Source organism: Numida meleagris, chromosome 19, assembly GCF_002078875.1.
Source record: "Numida meleagris isolate 19003 breed g44 Domestic line chromosome 19, NumMel1.0, whole genome shotgun sequence".
In the NCBI taxonomy this organism is placed as follows: Eukaryota; Metazoa; Chordata; class Aves; order Galliformes; family Numididae; genus Numida; species Numida meleagris.
The window spans coordinates 12995667-13021362 of NC_034427.1; the positions used below are offsets into that span (position 1 = coordinate 12995667).

General features: G+C 45.5%; 2 long non-coding RNA genes across 3 annotated transcripts in view; one reads left to right on the forward strand and one right to left on the reverse strand.

Moving 5' to 3' along the window:
• LOC110408111 overlaps positions 1-20723 on the forward strand; it is a 216181-nt gene extending 195458 nt beyond the window's left edge. Inside the window, exons 4-6 of the long non-coding RNA XR_002444167.1 lie at positions 3355-3473; positions 7206-7518; positions 19768-20723. This is a non-coding gene — a long non-coding RNA (uncharacterized LOC110408111). The remainder of the gene's footprint in view (positions 1-3354; positions 3474-7205; positions 7519-19767) is intronic.
• Positions 8397-12093, reverse strand: LOC110408110. 2 transcript variants are annotated; one of them, XR_002444166.1, is made up of 3 exons: positions 11560-12093; positions 10249-10394; positions 8397-9947 (listed from the first exon to the last, which is right to left on the reverse strand). It is a non-coding gene; the product is annotated as an uncharacterized LOC110408110 (long non-coding RNA). The 2 variants fall into 2 exon arrangements; XR_002444165.1 differs by having other exon boundaries at positions 11877-12091.

A 25696-nucleotide genomic window follows, 5' to 3' on the forward strand; every position in this document is an offset into this window, starting at 1 on the left:
GGTGGAGACTCCCAGGAGAACACGAGCTAAAACCGTACGGAGCAGATAATGGCGAATACACTCCAGGAACATGGAGCTTATGACAGACCAGTTCGGTCTGGGGTTTGTCACATTTTGAAGTGAGGGGGAAAGGCTATTGAAAAGAAATCAAAAATTCCTACTTTAAAAGTGGCAAAAGAAATATTGACTTAGTGGTTAAGATTTTCAAAAAATAAAAATTTGATACTAATTGTCATACTAGAATGCCTTGTTAATCTTCAGCCTATCGCTCTGGCTGCAGCCTAAATAGAGGACTTGAATGATTACTGCTTTGTTTGCTTGGCTGTGCTAATTTAATTTAATTTAATTTAATTGCTTATATGCTTTGGCTTACTGAATAACTGGGTGTTGATGTTCATTATTCCTTATTTAGAATCTTAAAGTGAAAACAAAAGTGTGAAGGACATGGGACTTTGGCATTAATTTATGAGTGCTGCACGTGACTGACTTCAGGCACGAGTGGTCGCTGTCTGTTTACCACGTGTGTACATACACATGCATATGGGAGTTTCATTTAGTGATTGATGGTTGGGAAATAAGCAGAGTCCACATCAAAAATCCAGATTAAACTTCTTCTGGTAAACAGGGCAGGGGTTAAGAAACAGCGCGTGAGCTATGAGCTGTGAACTACTGCTTCCAGACTCCGGCCAAAATTAGACAGGTGTTTCAGCATGACAGGGCAAGCAGATCAAAAGGGCTATCACCAGTTTAAAACCCTTCTGTTCTCAGGCGATGGCCGGTTTATCAGGGATTTATTTATGAGGAGCAAACTGACACGGTCGCTGTCTCGGAGGGCTGCAGGATAATACGTCTCAAGCACCCAGCATTAGGTAACACTTTAGGTAAGAGGGAGCCCACTCACGCTAAACCTGTTCTTTTATGCTTTCTTGTATTCTTACTTTTAATGGTAACTGCTGTCGCTCCATGAGAAGCGTCTGGTTGCTGTGTTATTCACTGATCTGAGCTCCCAAAGGAAGCTGAAGGTGACCGTGGCCCTGGGCTGCTCACGTCAGGTGTTCAGAGCACTGCTGGTGCAGCCGAGACCTGACCCTGGGGTCTTAGAAGCTGCCACAGGGGAAGCCAGAACGTGCAGTCTGACTTGGAAACATTGCTCGTCATTTTGACTGTGCGCTTGGACCCAGACTACATATCACCTATGAAAGCCTAAAATTGTCTTATTGCTTTGTGGTGGACTGTAAAGCAAAACTCCACGCATTGTTTCCTGCAGCATATGTGCTGATCTGGTCACATCTACAGCCTTTTGTGTTCTATTTCACACAAGCATGTATGCGTGGAGGTACTCTCTCGTTACATCCAGCAACTGTTATTTCATGTCATATTTCAAGACAAGAGAAATGGGAGATGGTCCTGTACATCTCATTAAGGCTATCATGTCCTTGATGCTCTGTGTTTAAAAATTAATTAAAAGTGAAGACCTCTTCATGGCAGTCCAAAAATGTGCTGGCTCAGAGCCATGTCCATTCATCTTTCTCCAGAGAGCTGTTCTTTCCATGCTGATGGCACAGGACATTATTGGCACATCCCGCCTGCTTCGTGTGACTGTAAGACCAGCTTCCCAAGGCCTGCAGCGCAGACAGTAAGGTTAAAACGTGTGTTCCCACAGTGTTACTGAAGCCGCTAGGGTTTCCTCCAGACATCACTTATATGATGTAGACTGTAAAATGAGGGTTTAGTTAGTTTTGAATAGAGAATGCCAAGTGTTGCTTGAGAGCCAGAATTTGGACTAGATGTAATCCAGCAGTGAACTCACACTTCACGCACGCTTTTCAGAACAGCGTATTACCACTCCCTGACGCAGAGGGCAGTGAGCTTTTTAAAAAAGAAGTTTGTGTCTGGTATAGGACTGTTCTAGGGTTTCCAAGTTAGACATACCATACAATAGGCGAGTCGTTTAAAATACAAATGTACAAGTGGAGCTGTGTGGCATTACTGCTCTGTTTGGGATGCTAAAGCGTCAAAACCCAGCCAAGCCATTCTGTTCTCTTATAAACAAATTATTTCTTGCCACGTCAGGCTAATAATGTTCTGTGTTTATTCCACCTTGTGCTGGTATCTGATGTGAGGGAAGCTCTTTGGACCTTGCATTTGTATCTAATTCTCTCAATGTTGGCAATAATTTTGCTGTTTCAATAACTGATCTTATTCACCTGCTGCTAAAAACACTTGTCATGTTGAATTACTTACCCTGCACAGATATTGCTGCAATTAGCAATTACAAAATATCACAAGAGAAGTGTACAAAGGTTTGGAATCCAAATCTTTGACTGTAATCATGTCCTAATTTGCTTAAGCACGTGCCAAGGAGTTCTGTTGATTTGTAGGTGCTGTTTATTGGTCTGTGTGCACTGACGTAGTGATGGAGCAATGTGATGAGAGCATAAAACCAAAATTCCACATTTTGTCCCTGTGCCCAGTATCTCTGGCTGGCTGCTGCCCAGCCCATCAGAAATATGGGGCCGGGGGCTTGGAGGAGTTCATGTGATCCCATTCTGTGTTTTCTCCATTAGGGGAAGGGAGAGGGAGAGGGAAAGGGAAGGGTAGCAGGAAAGGGAAGACTGGAAATGTTTTCTTCCTGTGGGTCCCAGGCAGTTCTTGATACAATACTGAACAGTCAGTTACAGGGGATCATCAGATATTTCTTCTTTTTTGGCTCTCCAGCTACAGAATCTATTTTGATTTCTTGGTGCTTGGTGTCCTTTCTAGTTATGCTGCATTACTCATAACTGCAGCGCAGTGGTAGCTGCCAATACAAATTTAGTCTTTTCTGTTTATTCCATACTGTCCTGTCAAAGCAGATAAGTCTGCTTTGCATTAGAGCCCAAAAATTTAATTGTGGGAAAGTGATGAGTCACTCCAGCTAAGGTAAACCAATGTCTGTGTCAGAGAACGTTCTTTTGATGTACAAAGCAATGATGTGGCATTAGGGCATGAGCCAAAATCACTAACTCACACAGAGGTGTCATTTACATTTCCCTGGGACAGGGAGGCTTTTTGAACCAGAGATAAAGCTGATTTGGGGTCAAGCTGAAAAAAAGAGAACAAAACAAGAAAAGAGTCTTCCAAGTTTAATTAGCAATTCAAGCCGCCTACCTGTGAACAGCTAATGAAATGCTCTCAGGATACTCAGAGTGTTTTCCTTCCTTATCATCATGAGGCATGGAGATTGGTAATGAAATGGTAGGAGTGACCGTGCCACCAAGCTGGGAGGAGCCGTCCGTCCGTCCTCAGTTTTGAAGAGGTTAGTGGGAACTGCGCTGCAACCATCACTGAAGGACTTGTATCTCTCCTCTCCAGGACAGAGGTGTGGCAAGCTCTAGCTGATGTGGTGTGTTCTTCTTCATTGTCCTTCACTGCAGAACCGCATATCTGAAATCCAGTCCATTTCAGGAGTTACACCAGTGTGAATAATAGAGGTAATGTACCTTGGGAATCAGAGAATTGGGCCTTGACCTCTTGGCTTGGGTTATATCAAGGATGGACTCATATGCTAAGGCACCTCAGTCTTGGCAGTTAAACAGGATTTACGTGCACAAAGTCAAACTGGCAAACATGAATTAGAACCCAAAATACAAAAACTGGAACAGAGTGCCAAAATACATAAATAACTGAAAATCAAACTGATACAGATCCCATCAGCTTTCCCTCTACATTTTGGACCTCAGTATCATTGTGATTCCTATCCTGATAATCCTTTTAACTCTGCCTTGTTTGAATACTTCAGAAGTGGTTGGTCAAATAGCCGTTACGTTGCTCATTGCAGCACAGCAGTACTCACCTTTGTAGAAATGCCTGAAAATCCCAGCCAACCATCCTCTGGTGCCCTTCTCACCTCAGACATATTTGGAATCCCCTCTCTTTCCCAGGTTGAGTGTCACAGTCATCATTTGGTCCTTCATGACTGCAGAAGCTGTGGCTGTGATCTAGTTTGCTTTGAGTGCTTGTATTGAATGTTCTTTGCTGAGCTTCATTCGCCTTCCTCTGCATTCTAGTCTGTTCAAGTAGACCTTTACAAGGACAAACATGCCAAATCACACAAGACTAAATTGTCTGCAGCATTCCTTTGTGATATGATAAATTTTCAGCAGAATAGCAGAAATTGAGCAGAAATGCATAAGGAAATCCCATGTAGAAATGATAGAAATGAATTCAAAACCTTTTATTCAGCATAATTTGGACAAGACATAATAGAGTCCACAGTTACACGTGAGAAGCAATAAGTGAGAAGTATATAACTGGTAAAATAGCACTCAATTAATTTACATTTTCTGTTGCATCTTTATGGTGAATCTCAGCTGTGTGTTAATGGTTCTCATAAGAATCTAGACAACTAGATGCTCTACTTATACTTCCTATTAAGGGTAAAATTCACCCAATTGAAGAGGACAAGCTTAAGATCTATGCACCCACTTAGTACCACTTATCCCAATTTTCACTTAACAAGGGCGTAAGTAGTGTATACATCTGGATTGTCCTTCTGCACTAAAGTGAATTTTCTCCCTAGTAAATTAGATTGGTCTGATGTGTGCTTAAAAGGAAGAAAATCTTTGCTTTCATGAGGAGTTGTTCTGGGAAATTGCTGCTTGACCTATAACTTAAACAAAAATTTTCAGTTCTTTCAGACTGCTTTGACACTCACGCATGGTATATTTACATGATTTACCATTTGATCAAACAGCAAAGTTGAAGTAATGGAGCCCATCAATCATGAAGGGGAACGAGGTTTTTGAGGGAGCTGCTTGTTCCCTTGCTTTCCAGATCCTTCCTGGGGACGGAGTTTTTAATATACTTTTATTTTGAAGTTTAAGTAAAATTGGTATAGAGTGGGTTGAGTAGCATCACAAGACCATAAGCATATCCCTTGGCAGAAATCACAGCAGAGTGGAATGTAGTTATATATTTAACTTATAAATAAGTGAGATAAACATAAACAGGATAATTTTGTAAGCCAGTAAGCCACAACAAATTTTAATTAAATGGAAGGTCTTGAGTGCATGCAGACTTATGCCCGCTTTTCTGCTCTCAGCCTGTTGCTGATGACAGGCCAGACCCACCTGGGTGTGCATCTCTCTTGTTGCACAAGTCCCAGTATTGTACAAATACATTTTCACCCGCACGAGATGCAACTGTACAGAGCCCTCTAGCTTCTGACTTTGAAACAGGCAGCTGGTTGGATGCATACACATCAGGGCATGTGGAATACCTTCCTGTGGCCTCATGTTTTTATTTGCAGGAACACAGGCACTGCAAGATATTCCAGTCACAGTTAATGAAGTCCTTAATGAACTGATGGGCCTGTTTCTTATCTCACTTATGCCAGATTTAAACCCGTGTAACTCCATTAACTTGTTGAGTTGATCCTAATTTTACATAAGTGTAAAAAAGATGAGAACCAGACGTTTTATGTTCTCATTATCTAAGAGAATACAAAGTGTATGAAGTTCTTAAAAACCCTTTCTCTGTTTTCTATCAGTTACAAAGAGCCTTCTGCATTCACCCACCTCTGGCCCTTCCTACTTCCCCTGTGCACCAATTTCTGCACGGCTTTCCCTTTTCAGAAGGTTGGCACCCTTTGATCTCATTGTGGTTTTGAACCTCCTGAAATGAGTTTTGTAAACGGTAACTCCTAGTGAGCGTGTTCCTTCTCACGAGTCAAACTCCGCATTCCTTGTCCTTTGCCACTGAGCTCTCCTCTAACATTCTGAGCTCGTCTCTGATGTAGAGAATTGCCAGTACTGGAAACATTCATAGAACACGAGTGTAAAATTGTGGAGTTGAAGACAAAATCTTTTTCCTATTTACAGCTTAACTGTCTCAAGTTTAATCTCACCCTGTTCTCTTCAGCTGATGATGTTGAACTTTCTCTGTCTCCTGTAGTTTACTTTCCATGTGAACTCTGAATTGAAAGATCAGTTTTACCCCAAGGAGACGTACTCTGTGTACACAGAGAAATGATTTCAGATGCTTTGTTTAACTTCTGCTCTGTTTTGATATTGCCCTGATATGACTTATAACATAGTAATGTACTGTACGTTTCTGTCTCCGTAACCAAGTTCAAATACCAGTGTGAACCTGATCTTCAAGAAAATCAAGGCAATGACTCGTGTGATAAGCACATGTATCGGGCACTTCTGCCAACTTACTCTAAGCACGTACAAAGCTGAATGAGAGAAGTGACCAGAAATGCAACAGGAGCCCCAGCGAGACGTCTGAAATCCCAAAAGCATGAATCTGAGCTGACCTACACCATGTTAGCACTGGAGCAATGCCTCTGACTTTGATGGAGTCACTCGTAATTTACAGCTATGTAAGATCAAATATATAGCCCAGAGAACAGAAATGTTAACATGGATCGCCTCTGTCGGGGAAGGGATGCTTATTCTAATGGTACCTCCTGTCAGTCAAGTCGGAGACTAGATGTCACTTGTGAGGACAATGGGTCACCCTTGTGCCTCTATTCTGAATACGATTAAAAATATAAAAATGAGAGGATGGAAAAATAAACTATTAGGAAAATAAATAAGAGAACTGAAAAAAGAAATCAGAAAGAAGAATGAAATGGAACTGCCCTAAACAGCCCCTAAACAATTACCTCGGGCTTAGCAGAGGGTGAGGTGGTTGTCGGAGCAGCTCGAAATGAACCGCATTGCTCAGCTGTGTTACAGGAGTCATTTCCTATTTCGTTCTCCCAAGGCTAATGCAAGGCTTCTCCGGGAAGTGCCAAGTTTCTGCCAGCGGAGGCAATGAGAGCTCCAGGATTCCTCCGCAGCCAAAGCCAACGTGCGACGAGGGCAATCGCCCTCCGAGAGTCACATATGGCCAAGTCAGACCAAGTCAGGGAGAAGAGAGCAGGGGCCATCGAGTAACGTTGTGTCAGATATGACTGAATAAATGCAGGGTTCAGATCAGGATTGAACTGGGGAAAAAAATAATAAAAAATAAGACTCAGGAGGTTACATGCTGAATAGAAAACTATTTCCCCTCTGTGGTAGTCCTGCAGTAGGTCTGATTCCTCCCATATGGAGGCGACCAAGGGTTCAGATCAAGGCTAGCATCCCTTTGTGCTAGCTCATGCATAAACATCAAAAGAGGATTTTTTTCTGGAAAAGAGGACCTAAAGTTTATCACTTCTCTGTTCCTGATTGCAGGCCTCGTCTGAGATGTGCGGAAAGCTCGCATCAGTTTAAAGATACATGAATTCTGCTCTGTCATAACCGTACGATGCCAGAAGACCTGCTGCTGCTTCGAGTGACTGCTTGTCTGATGGGGCTCAGTTCTGAAGTCCAAAATGAGATTCCTCTGCTTAAGGACTGGCTATTCAGAGATGCACTTGGAGTCCTGCAACTGCTCCTGAAATCAGTGGGAACTGACTTCAAGCACCACTGAAACATGCTGCTGGCTCTCCCAGATGACTTTTTTTTAATTGAAGACGCTTGGATGTTACAAGGTGCTTCTAACAAGGTAAGCTGGAGATGACAGCGCTTTCAAAGCACAGCAATTCCTAAGTATGACAAATACAATAGGAGTGCTAATGCTGTTTGGCAATTTCCTGAAAGGTCTGTGGAGTGGAAATTCAGTTCATTAACTGATGCTGATACCTCCAGAAGTCATTTCAAATTGTTTTTCTGAAATAAGACTTGAACCCGAGTGGCAGAGGTGAACCTGCTTTGCTAGCCTCCAACAAGAGATGTTATAGGTTCAGAAACAATATTTATATTCCCAAATCTCTCTCTCTGTCTTTCTCTCTCTCTTTTTTAAGCTTATTAAAATTAAAAGCATGACCTGCCACATCACATTACATCAAAACATGATGTAACTTCTTAATTTAAAAAAAAAAAGTTTTAATTTATGATGTAGCATTATGCCACAAAAAGCTTTTGTTTTCCCCAGAGTAACTATAAATTTTTTACAGCGACTGTTTATCCAGTATCTTTGGCAGACTGAAACAGTGAGCGTTGGCAAAAAGCAGATATTTAACAGCTACTGACGAACAGCTTATGAATCACCAGGCTTGAATCCTGGCACACATCTCCCCGTAGGTACCTTCCTGAAACCACCCATCTTCCCTTCAACTCCTTCTAACTGCAGTAAGAGTAACTGACTGATCCTGACCACTAAACCTGATCTACTTCATCCTTTCAGGCCTTTATGTTCTTGGAGGAAAGCACTCTTGCTGAAAAAGTGCCACTGAAATAACATTCCAGGAGCAATGTCCTGTATGGATTTCCAATAATTCCGAATAACCCACAAAAATATTTTCGTTATAGAATCATAGAATCATAGAATTAGCTAGGTTGGAAAAGACCTACAAGATCACCTAGTCCAACCATCCACCTACCACCAATAACCCCACTAAACCATGTCTCTCAACGCTATATCTAAACGTTTCTTGACACTTTAAGTGTCTTTATGACACTTGGCATTTATGTTTTTCATTTACAGATATGAAAGGGCTTTGTAAAGTAGCTTTATCTGTGTAGCTGTATAGATGGGGGAACTGTGGCACAAGCAATAGAAGATGTCATCAGTTGAGCCAGGAATAAGCTGCTCCAGGTCTGCTCTGCTCGTCCATGTATCTTCCAGATGACGAGTTCCTGATGTTTGGCTTCTTGTTCCAGATGCTGCTGCAAGGCAAGCTGGACTGTGCATGAAAGGCTGCCTTTGTTGGCCTGCATCTCATGCACTCCGCTTACTTGTCTGGTGCTTTTGGGGAAGATTGTTCTAGCTAAAGGGAAGGAAGTTCAGTGGAACTTGGGAACAAGGACTACTTGTCTGAACAAGGATTTTCGAGCCCTTGGTTTCTGAACAATGGCTTTATAGGGTGGACTGTGCGCCATAAATCTTTAGCATAGGAGCATGGCCATATTGGCTTAACTGTCTTTCTAAGACTGGACTTATTTCTCCTACAACTGATAAAAGTCATAATGCTGTCAGTCCCTAGTATACTAGCTGTATTCAGCTTTTACTGCTTCCTAGTTCCATGATCCATAGTGCACATGTGGGGTATAAAGCCTTTTAAAATCATAGCCCCTTAACTAAAAGCTTTTTCTGAGAGAGAGTGTGGTTTGAATTATATTGAGGACCCCGAACAGCAATTGCTCTTGGGCCACTGGCTTTGAAATAGATCTATTTTAGGTAGATATTCCTCTTCTGAAGGGGTACTTCTATTTATGAGCCTTCCTGCTTGTACCAAACAACCTAACACGGGAGTGGAAGCTCCCTGAGTACTTGTGACGTAACTGCTCAGCGAGGATCTCATCACACGCAGTGCGTTAGGTGAGGAGGGGTTGGGTTTTCTCACCCTTGTTCAGCTGTTGCTTTGGGTGCCCTACTGAGAGCCCAGCCACAGGGCTAGCACCCGCCCTTCGTGAAAATCCTAGAGCAGTGTCTGTGCTGAGTAAACCCGTAAAACATGTGCTTGGCTCAGGAAACCATTCCTCACGTCACTTCTGGTAACGAGCACCTATTACCTTAGTAACATCTCTCCCGGGGACAGATGGGTGATTTAACCTGGGTCGCTTCCACCGGGGATCAGCTCTTCAGAACGGCCCAGGGAGCACAGTGCTGACTGCACCAGCACGGCTGTCACAGCACGGCCAGGGCTGCCCAGGTGCCTCTGGTAACCACACCTGCAGGGCTGCTGCCACACCACAGCCCAGGACAGGAGACTGCACCGCCAAGAGCAGGACGGGGAAGAGGAGAGGTGAAAGCGCTGGGTGAAGCCGAGCTGCTTTGTAAACACGGAAGGAATTATCCTGACGGAATCTCCTGTTGACTTGACATAAGTGGTTTCAGGTTTTATGGCATCTTACATTATTGTTTAAATTTGTTTCAGGCAAGAAACATACTTTTTAAGGCCAGGAATACAGCTTTGTTGGATGCTAAGACACCTGAAAAGCAAGAATACAGATTGTAGGATGAATATTTTACAGAGTAATTATTTAAATATATTCAAGTATGAACATCTTTAGATCCTAAATTTAGTATTCCTTAAAAATATAATCTCACAATAAAACCTAGCCCACTCTCACATTGTTCATTCCATTCTAATTTTCTGTTTGAAACAGTTGCTGTGGAAAGTTGTACCTCGGTTGTTAATTTAAAGTGCCCCGGCTACTTTTGATGTTTTTGCCCCAAACTTTAATTTGTGGCACAACGCTTGCCCAGATGTTGATGATGCTATCTGTGTACCTGAGGTTCTCAGACATGACTGCGCACCAGGGCTGGTGCGGGCACTGCTCCCAAGCTGTGCGGTCGGTGCCTGCCCAGGCTGAGAGCAGCCGGTGCATGGCGCGCTCCTTGGCGGGCTGGAAGTGGCTGAGAGTGTGGAGGTGCTGCTGCAAGGAAGGAGTTTGTATTAATACCAAGTAAAAGGGAGAAAGGAAGGGATGGCCTTCATCTCTACGTGTGCCTTGGGAATTAACTTGAAAAAATGTCAAGCAGTAGCAGCTGCTGTTGCGAACTCCTGAGTAAAGTGGATCTGGGGAACCTCACTGCTGTAACAGAGATAGGAAATCCACTGGCTCCCTGAATTACTGGATCATAAATTACATTGTCCGTTCAGATCTCCGAGTCTGCAAACCAGGTTGAACTCAGATTTTAGGGTTCGGGTGTTTTGCTTTGGCATTGTAGGCAACTGGATCTCAGAGCTGTGTGCCTCTGCCTGTACCTCTCGTGCCTCTGAGCTTTGTGTCTCATTATATCAATGAAAGAGGCACCTGCAGAAATGTGAGCCTGCCTGCATCTGGCTGAACACAACGTGGCTGGAATTTAACCACACCTGCCCTATTTAAAATCAACGAGAAATGGTTAATACACTGAAACCGAGAGAGCTTCTATTACGTTATGTAAAGATATTATAGGATCACACAAAGATCTTTTGTCATCCATGGCATGGCCAGGCCTAATAAACAGCTTAAATTGCAGTTTAAGCAGGGACACCGTATTATCAGCTATTGGCCGGGATATAATTGCTGATCACTTTTTCCGGCCACCTGCCCTGCAGCGTGGCCCTCCCTCCGTGTGTCCCATTGAACCTGAGCTCGCTCAACCACATTGCAGCCAGAGAATGAGCACGTGCGCTGCACTGTGACCTAGCTCTAGGTTTTGTGTCCTCAGTTTTCTGGAAGTAATAGGTAGGAGTCGCAGAAGAAATTCTTGTCTCAGCCCTCCGGGTGTTAATCAAAGGGTTTCACGCGGACCCTTGGCTTATTTCTCCAATTTGTATCCCTGTTACCGTGCCCTCCGCTAACCTGAACTGAATCTTCCCTAACAAAAAAGGCCCTTTCTCAACAAGATTAAAAGCAGAATACTTTAAGTAATTTAGAATACAAATGTGCAATGAAATATCATCCTGGGTGATGCTATGAGAAGGAAGAGTGTACAGTACGCTGTATGTGCTTTTAGCTGCTCTACCCTACATGTGCACCCACTCTTGTAACCTTTACTGCTGTGCAAAGATGATCTGTCATTTCTACCAAATTTATATACATAGACACTTACGTACTGAGGCTGCTTTGAATCCTTACTGCCCTCTAGAGAAATTCCGCTGGAAAAGCTCAAACTGACCAAATCAGCAAAAAAAAATCGCAGTCCTAATCTGAACAACACCGACTGCGTACGGTGCCTGCCACAAGGTCTGCGGGCACAGGAACGAGCCCAGAAGAGCCTTTTCTCAAGCCTCTCGGGATGGCCTGGAGCCGTGGCCAGGCTCCAGCACCCTTATTCCATTTGCTCAGCAAAACCCGAGTTTCCATTATCCGCGGGTTTAAGTGAAAAGGAAACTAAAAGACGACAAGTGCAAGAGCTGCCTGCCTTACATTCTCAGCACCAGCACGGGACGCTGAAGTTATTTACACTGTGCCTCTGTAACTACCCGGCTTTGCTTGCTCGTCCCGTCCCGGCCTGGCCCGGCCCGCAGAGCGCGGGGCCGAGCAGCGCCGAGCATCTCCAGCACGGCCACGCCAGCTCCCGCAGGTGCAGCCGCCCGCTCGCATTCAGAACTGCTGCCGGCCGAGCGCGTTCGTTCCTATGACGTAATTCTGTAAAACCAAAGGATTGCGAGACATGGCAAGAGGAGACGTGGAGGTATTGTGCCCTGGGGTTGGGCCGAGGCAGACAAAACAGCAGTTGTAAAGCGAGCAGTGAATGATAGCGCACAGCAGCTAAGAATATATTCAGCAAACTGAGATCCTATTTTTACTGACAAAAAAAAAAAAAAAAAAACAGGAGAAAAAATGGAAAGCGCGTGTCTGCGCGCGAATATTTTTTCCAAAACAGCTGAGTCCCGCTATCCCGCAGAACCTTCCTCATTTAACAGGCTGTCAGTGCCGGCTCCTTTGCATAGCTCTGCCTTTTCACGCCTAATGGGGTTTGCCCTGTACCAGACAAAGCCCATTACCGCGGCGGGGAGCGGATGACCCGGGCTGCGCTGGGAGCGGCGCCGAGTGCCCCCTGACGGCGCGGAGCAGCGCGGGCTCACGCAGCAGCGCCCGGCGCGGTGCACGCAGCTGGCGGGGCCGTGCCGCGGGGTCCCGCTGCGGGGCGGCTGCTCCCGCCCGGAGCCGAAATGAAAGCGGGGCACGGCGCGTTGCGATGGCAGACGCCGTCCGAAAGCGACGTGAGCGCGGAGCGGCTGCGCGGTCCCGTGAGGCCGCCCCGGTGAGGGGCTCGCACGGCCCCGTCCGACGCGGGCCCCGCGCTGTGCCCCGCATCACTCTGATGTCACCGCCGCGCTCGGAGCGAAGAAGAGCGTCGGCACGGGGACGCGTGTGGTGCGGGGGGAGTTCCGAAGGTTGATAGGTGCGGGCTGAGTGCAGTCGCCCGCGGGTGCGTGCTGAGTCGGAGCTTTACAGCTGTTTGCCCGTCGGGTTTGGGCGGGTGCACGCTGCGGAGCACGCAGGCGTGAGCCGGGCGTTCAAGCTGCAAGTGCATGGCAGAGCTGCAAAGCAGCTGTGTGCGGGGAAGGGAGCCGGCGCCTGAAGCCTCGGAGTGCGAGCAGACGAAAAAAACTAGTATCGGTATTGTTGGTTTGCTCCATTCCCGCTATGGGATTCGGGGTGCCCGTGTCCACTCGGATTCTCTTGTGTTCTGAATAAATCAGAGCAGAAAAGGAAATTCAGCTTTCAGTGCTGAACTGCTGTGCCAGCCCCTGCAGCTCAGCGACAGCCCTGAGCTGGACGCTGCTCTGAATTGCAGAGCCTTCCCTCCTTCCCAGACCTTCCCCGTCCCCTCGTGTTCTTTGTTTTTGTAACACTTTGCTAACTGTGCTGTCTTTAATCTCTGAGTCAGAAATTGACAAAGCAGCAGAATTTTTTTTTTTCATTTCTATATAAAAAAAATTCAGGAGTCTGGAAAAGGTTCTGCTCAGTTTGAGGCAAAACAAGAGATGAGAATTACCATTCCAGGGATGGGATCCACAGAGATGGACGGGGCATGGCCCCTCCACCGCACAGAGGCCTTGGGTCATGACCATTAAGGTCTGAGCAATGCATTCTCTGCTGCACCATCCCACCACTGTTTAGTTTAAACTTCTTTTCCATCTTTTCATCACTAAATTTTCCTCTTTTCCTAAAATCCTTCTAACCTAGTTAACAGGGAGGACACCAGTCTGCTGCCTTGCTGGCACACAGGTAACTTTTCTGTGGCAATTCCCACTGACCCTAAAACAGAGGGGCACTTTTCCCTTGCTTTCCCAGCGCAGCCAACATGTCTGTGCCATGTTTCAGATGTTTGTGTTTCCATCAGACAGGGACCAAATGGGAAACCCCAGAGTATCCAGCGGAGGCAGCTTTACTTCATGGCAGTTGCCAGCTGCATTATTCAGAACTCCTTACTACCTCATGACTTCTCGCACAAAAATGCAGTGCTGATGATATCCATTGCCTTTTTTCTACCTTTGTCTCTGCCATTATTATAATTCTGTCCTACGCTTTTTCCTCTGCTGAGCTTTCAGACTCCTTGCTAATCAGCATTAGACACGGTGGGAGAACGGGTTGCACCGGCGTGGGTGAAGCGTGCCGCAGTGTGAGCGGCCGTGCGCTCAGCTGCATGGGTGTTGGCACAGCCCGAGCAGCAAATACAGCTCCCTCACTCTGGGAAAAACTATTTGCTTTTTTATATAAATGTATTTATATTTATGTGCATATGTCTGTAGGTGTCAGATATTAATTTCCTTTATTCTGATTTTCGCACATTTGCATCTGTCCCAGTGCCTCGTTGTGCTGGGGCTGGGGTGGTTTTGCACAAGCTTTGCCTTTGAGGTGCTGCAGAGCAACATCGTCCTGGGGGGGAAACCACACCTCCAAGAGGTGCCATTGTCACAAGGCCCCGGGGGCTGCCGTGATGGCACCCGCCTGCCAGCCGGTCACCTCTGCAGAGGCCATGGGAAGAGGTCTCCAGGTGCAGAGGGCTCAGTGCTGAGTGCTCTGGGCGGACCAGTCGCACCACAGGCTGTCAGAGCCCTGCCAGACGTGCACCAGGAGCTTTCCTGCAAGAACCTCCTGCAGCTGGGAGCGCACCTGGCTGCGCACCCTGAGCCAGGCGGGGATGCGAGGCCGTGAGCCCAAGGAGGAGCTGCCAGAGACGTGACACTGACCAGCCCGGATTGCCAGCCCCTGTCCTGTGTAACGCTTGTTCCAAATCTCAGCGCTCCTTTTGATCTGTGTATGAGATCCTTTATGTTCTTAACCTCCCTCAAAGCCGTACTGGAGGCCAGCGGGTTAGTCCATGCTGTGTGCACGGATGAAAGGCGGATAAGAAGAAAGAACAGGTCACGGCGCGGCAAAGGTTGAGAAGCTCAGCTTTAAACACTTTATGGGAAATTGTAAAACTTCTAAACATTTTAATAGATTAACTTCCCCTTTCAGTGGCATCAGTAAAACTGAATTATCATCCTCACTTTTAACTGATGCCCAGACCCCAAACTCATCCATCAGGGATCATTTGGTGATAAAGCAATCAATCCTGCCGTGGTGCGGAGGGGACAAACTGTGCAAGATACCATCACCAAATATCCTTTCCACCCCAAAGCATTCTGTGAGTCTTTGTCAATGAAAGTGCATTTGTCTAGCCTTATCTGCTGCAGTATACGTGGAATACAAAGGAAGAAAGTAAAACATGAATTTGATGTACATGTGCAGATGGCAGACATATTACCCACCCGAGGAGGGCTGCCTTCTTCCCAGGAACCGAGCACAGCACCTGATAACCAGGCACTGCACCACTTCCTCGGGTACCAAATTAAAAATGAAGGCAAACACGACGCTGTCCTAAACAAGTGCTGTGAAATATGAATGACTGGAGAGAACAGTCTTCTGTGACTTAAGCCAGAATCTCTGAAATATTGGTCATCTTTTCATCGGCACCGTGTGCGAGAGATACTTCCCCTTCGTAGCTGTGCTTTGACTCCTCGGCATTCACAGCATTGCTTATTGGTGCTTGTTTTTCTGATATTCAAAGATTTCTGTGTGTATTGACATTATCAGAAAAAAAATGGAAAAAGAATTTTAAAAATATCTATCTTAATAGACAATTGGGTTTTATTAAAGTATGTATAATGTGTACAACTGTGATTTGAAGAAATGCATTTATCATTAGAAGAATCCCCACTTCAGGTAAGAAGCTGCTCATTTCCACTGCAGAACAGATCTTTAGCAAAAGCGATTTCTGTTTGAAAGAAACATAACTTATTTTCTAAAACAGAGGGGAACATTTAATTTTCCTGCTAAATGTAACAACATTTCTATATGGTTTTGCTATAGGGTGAAAAAAAATATAGAATAAGTCTGTTTCTCAGCCAGATATGAACTTTGTTAAGGCTGAACTTGTTGGATGTTTTGTGAATGATGATGTGGATACTGGAGCAAAAGGAAACCTTCACCTACAGCTGCCTTAGGATTTCCATCAGCAAACAGGTTTGGGCTAAATTAAGAGGTTCAGCGTAGCAGAGTTCTTCAAAGGCTTTGTGGTTGCTCAGCTCCAATTAAAAGTCTACTGAATTGGACACTTAATTCCCATTTGTGTCCATGAAAATGTCTCTTCTGTAATGTAATGTGTTACAGTTCTAGGCTGAGAAGCAGGTGCACAGGAAGTTTTGGGGAATGCAGTGTGTGTACTTAACTTGAGGAATAAGGAAAATCATAGATATTCTATCAACTGCTTTGTATGTACAGTATTTAACAGATAATATGTCCATAGCAGTACACAAGTAACTAGGTAAAAACAAAGGAGGATTCGTACTGGTGGTATGTGGCCCATCACCCAAGTAGCCATCTGATTTTATGTCTAGAAAAGTTATTTTAGGTTTTGTGTGAAAGCAGTGGGATATCTGTCTCTAAGCAGCACGTCCCAGGCTGACAGTGCCACGCAGACCTGCTGGTGCCACAGAACTGAGTATCTTTTTAAGGGAATTAACAGGGGCAGCAACTGCAGTGGGGCTCAGAAGTGATGACAATAGGAAATTCTTCAGGGAAGACGGTCTGACTCTGCAAAAAGTTACTGACATATGTAGGACAGTAGAAACAGCCCAAGAGAAAACACAAATCCTATCTGAAGATCATGTGGCGAAATGTATCAGAAGGAATTACAGGAGATGAAAATGCAAAGGTAAAGTGCAACACAGAATTGTCTGCCTCCCGCTGCAAAGAAAACTGACACAGCACGTGAATCTGGTCTGAAAGAAGCAACGTGTCAGAACTGCAGGAGATATTATCAGAGTCCAGACCTGATATCAGTCTCAAATTCTTGTGGATTGAGATGTGAATCAGACCAAAGCCCACCCGGAGGACTGGGTTTGGAGGTGGATTCTCACGGCCTTTATTTCACGTTTCTGGTCTGGAGGTGGCTGCAAGCTGCCCGCTGCCACTCCCAGCACCTTTCTGTCGTTTGGGCTGAAGCTCTGCAAGAAACGTTCCTTGAAGTTCCCATCTCCCTGGCTGGTGTTGAGCAGAGCAAGCTGCCAGTCCATGCACCTGGAGCAGGTGGCAGCGGTCCCAATACAATCCTCAGCTGCAGCGCCTGCTGGCCGCCGTGCCGCTCCCATCGTCCTCCCGCTGAGCACAGTCAGTGTCAGCTCCCACATCTGCCCAAAGAGCTGCTGATAGGAAGCGACCCGCTATGGCAGCAGCGGCTCTTCCCAGTTCTCCCCATCCTCACCGTGCTCATGGGCCATTTCTGAAGGTTATTTCTTCAGTGGTTTTGAGTGGTTTTATTGAACCTGCAGATAAACTGTCTTTAAAGAGACTGTCCAGACTCTTAGAACAGAGCGGTAATTATAAGGAAAATGAATTGCATCCTTGAGGTGTGACCCTGTTGAGCACCATTTGGCCAGCAGCAGTTTCAGATGCTAACAGCGTGAATAAGTCAGCCGCGATGGCTGAAGGATTATTCCTCCAAGCTCCATGTCCACTTCGAGCCCTGGAAGCCGATTGCTCATTTCGTGGAGGACACTGAGCACCGCTTCTCTGCAGAGCAATATGAGATGCAGTTCCTAACGCGACTAACGAGCGGCTGGCTGATAGGGACCTCTGCCAGGAGTTTGTTAACGTTGGAAAGGAAGCTGGAGAGACAGAGGCTTACCCAGTGACACAGAATATGGCACAATATATTCGTTCTGCCATCAGCAAATGGAAAGGCACAGACCTATAAGCAAATACGTGAAAACCTCACAGTTAACACAAATGCAGCAAAGAGAAGCACGCTGAGACAAGGAGAATGGTTCCTCCATGAAATCAGACAAGAGCCCGATCGCGGCGTTCCTCGGCTGGAGGTGCTCGTTACCTGGGTGCAGCCTGGATACCACCCACAGCACTGCAGACAGTTTCGGGCCTGCGGAGCACAGGGCCTGTCCCCATTGTGCCGCTCCATGACTGCGCTTTCTCCAAAAAGTGAGGCAGGAGGAACATGAGGAGAAGGCACAGAGCCCCCAGGGAGCCTGCAGGAGCCTCCTATGGCTGTGGGCTTGCTCCTGCCCTGCACCGTGCCAAGCACCCACCTTGTAACCAGCCTGCTTCCATTGCTGTCGGCATCGTGCGCGCAGTACCTGTGTGCACAGGCTGTCGTCACGTCTTGTTCCAATAGATCTTTCTGCAGACATCTTGTTTCTCAAGTTCCCCTGGCCCCTGTACAACTCTTCCTGAGATCGACTGTTCAATATTTTTAACCGCATTAGAGCTGACTTCTTGCCTCCGTGCATATAAACGATCGTAACTATCCCTGTTTATCACCGAGACAGATACATGCACTAATTAGATATTCTTTAATACATGCAACCAAATCCCACACGCTCTGCAAACCAGAGCCTCCTCGGAGCTCCTCAGCACGGTGCTCCCCCTCAGAGAACGCTTTCAGAGCACCCGCATCCTGCTGCCAGGAAACCATGGTGCTGAGGGCACGAGCAAATGAACGCTGGTCAAGGGAACCACAAATAAACACGCTGGTGAGGTGTGAGGATTTCTAAGGACGAAGTCAAACTGTTGCATTGTTGCAGCTGAGAGGTGGAACCACGGGCAGGAGGCCGTGCTTCGGTGTCCCCCACGCTAACAACTGCGGTGCCGTGCTGGGCACAGTCAAGAGCTGCCAAGGCAGGAGGGCTCTGTGGACACTTCGTTCCTATTTGTGTCCGTGAGCGTCTCTCTTGTAGCACAGCTCAGAGTTGGGTTTTGCCGGGCTCCTTGGGACGTGTGCAGGAGCCCCCGAGAAATGGAAATGATTTGAGGGGACTGATCAGGATCAGCAAGTATTGATGGATGTAGAATGTGCAAATCTGCAGAACACTTCTGGGGCAGTTTCTGTACGCTCTTACTCGCACTCAACTCTACCCTCCCAAAAGCACTTTGTTTCCATTTAACTAAAGAAGTGAGAGCCAACTTTTTCCAAGTGCTTCATGCGTCCCGCCCCACTGTGATGGCACTGCAGAGCTCTGCTGGGAATCTGGCTCCGGGGGCGCGTGCCGAGCTCTTGCAGAATAGAGCTCGTTCAGATGTGAGGGGCTGATTCTGAAATGATATCTGGAAATCTACTTGCATCATTGGTAATAACTATCCATTTGCATACACAAAGGCTGACTTCTGGCATGAATATAATTTTCTTATTCCTTCCCTTTGAAATTCTGATCCAGATTGTCTAGACAAGTCGTAACTCTCTCATTTGTGCTTAATATTTTTTAATTTATTGTTTTGCTTTGCTTTCTGATTAATTTGGAAACGTCTCTTTCTCCATAAAGATCTAGTGACAGGAGGTTGGGGTTTTATAAGCTTCTCTCCTAGTCCCGCTGCTCTGCTCCCACATATCCTTGAAGTTTGCTCTAAAGCTCAGCCCCATAGATCTAATCCTACCTACTGGCCCGCACTCTCAGACCTCCAGTTCATCCAAACACAAACTAGTGTGCATTTGCTTTCCATTTCTCCCTGTGCTTTTTTTTTCGGTAGTAGCACTGTAAATGTTTAAGCAGGTGAACACTGTAGAGCAAAAAAAAATTTAATCGTGCCGTGTATTTGCTAAGCAAAGATACCATGGCAAGACACCGAGACACCTTTAAAGGGGTCTTCCTCTCCCTTCCTCTCTCTCTTTCTTACTCAAAATACAGCTTTTACAAATATGACATCTTAAAATTAAAATGTTTGTTCTGAAAGTAATAGCCAAGATCATAGAATATTTATGTGATCATTAATATTTGAATTTTGAATAATGCATACTTATATATTTCCACAGAAGAATGCAGTGCGTGTTGTACACCGAAGTCATACTATTTTCTCTGCAACAAGTACAGAAGCAGCTGTATTTGCATTACTCACTTGCAGGTATGTAATATCAGATTACACTGTTAATTCTCTTTGTTTCCTGGAAATATCCATGTCAGACTTTTATCCTTTGCACACATAGGAGGTCCACATTCATAACAGCCTATTTTAAATGCAAAGAAGTTCTGTGCACTTTGCTGTTAATTCTGAAGCATTGCCAGTGCTGCTTTCATAATTCACTCTATTTCATTTGTCGCTAATTGTATCTGCACTTTCCCAAAAGTTTTGTCTCCGGGAAATCTAAGCCACATCCTCCCGCTTCATCAGCAGTGGTACATCTGTGTGCAAGGACATACGGCTGCATATCAAATAGCACTGCCATGCTCTGCCATTCACCATCACTCTTCAGGATGCTGATGAATGTGCTGACAGACAAAGGCTAATTGGCAGACTGTACGGAGTCAGTTTTTGATGACACAGTAGAAATAATAGGAGACGGAGCAGGTAACAAAGAAAGTTTAGAGGGAATAATAATAGAGAGATAGACAGAGCATTTCATGCAAGGAGAGCACGCGGTCTGAAATACAGCAGGAGGGAACTGAAGAGCCCCAGAAATGCACAAAAGAAAAAAAAGAAACAGGTAAAGGAGAGCTAACTCTGCACTTCCTGCTGCTGCAACAGAGAGGGGAAATTGCTCTGATATGAAAGTGGGTTTGCCACCACACTTTGAAAACTGCGATCTGTTTCACTGCAATGCAACCTGAACCCATTCTCCTGAATGTGTGGACTTGCCATGTCTTCTATACTTCATCCGGTGGGATCGATAGGCAGCGGTTCCACCTGATTTTCACCGTGAGAGTTGGGTGCAGACAGTTGTTGTGAATGCAAACACTCCTGGAAATCTTTTGCGGGGCATTCACTGGCAGGCGTAAGGACAGTCGTGTTTCTTGTGGGGCCATTTGTGAGCGGGCAGTTCTGAGAGCACTGAGCCCGTGGGGACGCAGCCCCCCCTGCGCAGGCCGAGGCCTGGAGCTGGCTCTTGGTGCGGTTCCTCTGGCACCAGCTCCAGGATGGGGCCCTGGCACACGGCTGCCACACAAACGTCCTGAGGGAGGAATCTGATGCGACCGCCACCTGAGAAAGACGTTGCAAAGTAAAGCAGAGCCACTAAATTGTCCACAGACAGTTCTTCCATTGCAGCTGATGGGTAGAGGATTTCCTATGCTTAACTCTGTAATTAAAAGAAGATTGACAATCTCTAGTGCATTCTTCCATTAGAGGCCTTGTATGTATTTCTGAAGCTGAATTTTGAGCCTTAGAAAATGAGTCTGAAATATTGGCTAACATCAATCACCGTTTATCCACTCTCCTAAGCTGGGGATATGTTTTTGTATGTCTAAATCTGTTACACACTAAGTGCCTACCAACAGAAACATGGGAGGGTTTACCTGCTCACTCAGCTCATGGGTGGAGCCGGCTGAAGAAGAACATGTGCACTGAAATCAGTTGAGCTTGTAGCTGAAACCTTTCGCCTCGGTTTTAAAGGGAGCCAGAGTGCTTGGCTGCTCCTTCCCCAGCATAATCCCACGGAGCCCAGCAGGCTGCGGCCAGACAGCGTGTCTGCACTGCTGACGGCGAGCTTCCTTCAGGGATTTAGGCATCTCCCCGATCTAAACTCTGCTTGTAAATAACTGCAGGTGAAATATGCACCCATAATTATTGTTTTCCTCACCAAGATGTTGGCATTTGATCCTTTCCTTTCTATTTTTTCTTCGTTATAAGGCACAAACATGAAAAATATACCATCACACACTGCTCTGTGCGCAGACATTTCGCCCTTAAAGCCTCAGAAGGAATATCATGCCCAAGTGAATGACCTAATTACTGTGTCTGCGTTCAGCGTGTCCCAGGTCAGTGTGCAGATGTGTGCATAAAGGCAATAGCAGCTTTGGGAAATAACTTTGATTATAAAGCAGCCATGTAGGTGTTCTCCTGTGTGTAAATGTGTGCTGCTCACCAAAATGTAATCACACAGCCTTGCAGATCAGGTACCGCAATGGATGGGGAATGTGCGTGTGTAAGAGGAGTTTGTTAAGCTATTTCTCTCCTAAATCACAGGCAGCGTCAAGTCAGTGTGAGTTAGCTTCTTAAAATCTGACCTTCATGTTGCATATAATTGTCCTTAAGCTGGGCCATCCTCTCAGTCACTTACCCAGCAGTAGCTGCATGGTGCTCTCCGATAAGGACAACCCATGCGCTTACTTTTATTTTGCCAGCGTCCATAGTTTGGGGAGTTACTGTTCAAAAATGAGCATTTGCTTTTGCGTGGAGGTAGCTACGGAGCCGTGTCTTTTTCTCCTCTCTTGGCATATGAATCGGCTTTCTAAAAATTCACTGTAGTAATCACAAAATGCTGCTGCACAGAATGACTTGATGAAACCTTTTGAGATTTCAGCCTACCTCGTCCCTTTGTTTCATAACTAGAAGGAGCATAATGAATGCAAGAACTCAGTGAATAGAGCTCAGCAGGGCCTACTTTTTTCTCATGACTCCTGTGATTATAATAATTTGATTTTATAGGTGTCTATCCTAAGACCCCAGCTAGGGAGCAATCTTTACTGAGTCATGAACTTTCACATCATTAAATCTCTCCACATTTATTTTAAACATATCAAAAGTGTCAAATAACTTTAGATGTACTAAATTTTATTTGCATTGGGTAAAATGAAGTTCAGCCACTTGGGAAAAGAACTTAAACCGTTTCCTGAGCGCTCAGGAAGGCGGCTAGGCCCTGCAAGCCGTGCCACGCGGCCTGCACAGCGGCGCAGCACATCTCCTATCCAGGCCAGGACACATGTTTACAAGGACGGGAATCTGAGTAATTTCCTACCCGTCTGAAGGGAATATTAAGCCCTTCTGTCAGTGGGAGGCGTATTATTTATGTTCCTTTTTTTATTATTGTTGTTGTTGTTGATTTCAAAAAATATTTCTGTGTTGGTTCAACGCTGACTCCCGATAGAAGGTGATGAAATGCCCAATATGTTAAAAAACCTTATCACTAAATCAGAAGCAGAACTATAAATTTTGGCTTTTGAAACCGAACTGACTGTTGAGGATCATTTTGCTCCTGAAATATTACAGCAGTGATCAATTTGCTGTAAAATTAAGCAGTTTAGCTCTGCAATCTATAGATGGAAAACATGTTGTTCTTGAGCAAAGTTTATGCCCTGCCCAAGGGATAAATTAAATTTTATGGGTAAGACATGCATTATTATATGCTTATCTGTTTAACATATCATTCTTTTCCACATCAGTATTATAAATATTTTTAATCATGCATTTGATCTCTTGTGCGTATAGTGATATGGTAATTCCCCCTGCCCCCCTCAAAAAATATGACCAAACACGGTTAATTCATCACAGAACAGAGGAGAATATTCTAATCTTCCTAAGAAATATGCTGAAGATGGAGGCAGAGGCACTTAAAATTGGGGCTACTTTGCAATCATTGAGTGGAATACAGTTTTCCTGAAGGAAAGGTGTAGCTGCGTTACCCGTTTTTATTATGGTTGTTATCACTGAATGTTTCTAAGTCTCTAATCAGAACCGAGGGCTGCAATCTGAGACAATTCACTTTTAAAAGTTAGGGAAAGCAGTTGAATATATGCCTGTAATAACCTTGCTACTGTTTTCACTCATTGCTGCTGGTTTCCTTTGAAAGGAGTGGACTGGAATCAAAGCTCTCAAGCTGGGTGCCCTCCAGCCTCTGGGCCTTCCCCTGAGCAGCTCCTACAGCAGTCAGCCTTCTGAGGGACAGAAGGGAGTGAGCTGCTGGGAGCCCATGGTCTGTCACAGTGAGGCGGCACAGCACAGCCCTTAGGGTGCGGGTAGGGACGGGGCAATGAGGAGTCCTGATACTGTGACAAAATCAAAGGTAAATCACCTGTTCGATATTTGCAATATGGACGTGATATCATTCAAATTAGAAGTGGATGAACTTCATTTACCCATGTTTGCAATCAGCCACATCATTGGATATATTAAAAAAATGAAGGTAGATAAACCACGATTGTCACTCATCTTCATATTTATTTTTTTCTTCTTCCATTAAAGGACAAAGAGGGGAGACTCAAGCCCCCCTCACCAGTTAATTCATCTGGCCAGTTTGAATGGGAAGACTAAACAGCAAAGACATCTGAATGTAGCTGTCTGCTCACCAGTTGCCTTCAGCATCTGTCACAGTGCTGCCATTGTGAATATCCATGCCATGTTGTTCTGTGTGCAGTCTCCCCCATATGCAATTCTGAGCTGAGTTACATGCAGATTCAGCTAATTTCTCATGTAACTGTATGACTTGAAAATCTAAAGCATGGGTCCTTGTAGCGTTATCCTCATGGCTGACAGCCCTTCTCTGCCCTCACCGCCCACTTGCTTCCTTTCAGTCACACAGATCATCAGTCTTCTGCTTTTTGGTACATGTGTACCACTCACATACTGTTTCCAGTCCTCTCAGTCTGCTCTTGTTTCTTACGTTGTATTTTCTGTAGCATATGCTGCCATGGTTTTTTCTTACCCGACGTAAATGCTTTAAACACATACCTCTCAGCCCATATTTTAGGCCGTCCGTAATATGTTTCCATGTGAATAACCTTTTTTCTATTTAAGGGGAGTATCTTAATTTTAAAAAAGGGGGAAAAAAAGGGGGGGAGGGGGAAGCACCTTCCTTCAGAGAGATCCATCCCATTGTGGAGGGGTGCGGGGCGATGCGCTGTAGGGGACAGTGCTTGTCAGGAAGGTGGGCATGGTGGAGATGAGCTCCTTCCCCACCGGGGCGCAGTGGGGATAATCAGTTCATGCTGTACAGTTTGTGGAGGTTGTGAAGAGCTGTGCAAGTGCTAAAGATTATTATTGCTTTATCGTATCCACCCGCCTTACCCTCAAAAGTGAGCCACCGTGAGGAGCAATGCAAATGTGTCCCTTGGTACCACCACGAGGAACTTCTGCCACGCGTGCGCTTCTGAGCGCGCTGCTGAGATGCAGCGACTGCGGCTGTGCAGGGGGGGCTGCATCCCCAGCGTGGGGGGAAACCTCAGCCCCGCTTTTATAAAAACCCTTCTTAAATCGAGCTCTCTGGGGCAGGCATTGTCTGTGTGATCTGTGTTCGTGAAGCTCGGCGGCATCTTGATCTGTGACTCAGTGTCCTGGACGCTGGCACACAAAAATAAAACAACAAAATATAAAAATGCTACTCGCCGAGCAGAAGCTGAATTGGGGAAAAGATGAAAGTCTGAAAGATAATGAAGATACAGTAAATACAGTGCTCTAGGAAATCATAGCCCATCTTTGTGAGAGACAGAGAGGTGATACACTGACCCCGGGCACACTAGAGAACGTGAGCTTTACGTCCTTCCTTACAAAATATTCTGTATAACTTTACAACACAGGGCGTGAATCATCTATCCGTTGTGAAAACCTCCCGAGGTCGCCTCTTCCCCCTCCTCACTCCTGGTGCTTGTGTTACTGTGTACAAGCAGGGCTTACTGTAGCAGGATATTAACAAAGACCTCACTCCGTGCATTGACTTGTTACAACCTTCTCTGAAAACCGGACGGACTTCCCCGATGGGGCAGGGGAACCCTTCCCTACTGCTCCAGTCTCTGGGAGCCGGATGAGACAAAGGAGGTGGTTCCGGGACTCCAATATCTCACACAACTCAACTACACTTGATTATTATTTGCTTCTCACAACCTGAAAAGAAACCTACTACCAGATTTGTCTGTCTCAACCCCGCTGAAGCTGAATACTTTCATACATATGTATGGATAGCTTAAGTTTTTATGAGCATAATTTGGGCTTTTCAAAATAGTGACACAATAACAAAGCAAAATTGAGACACGCAT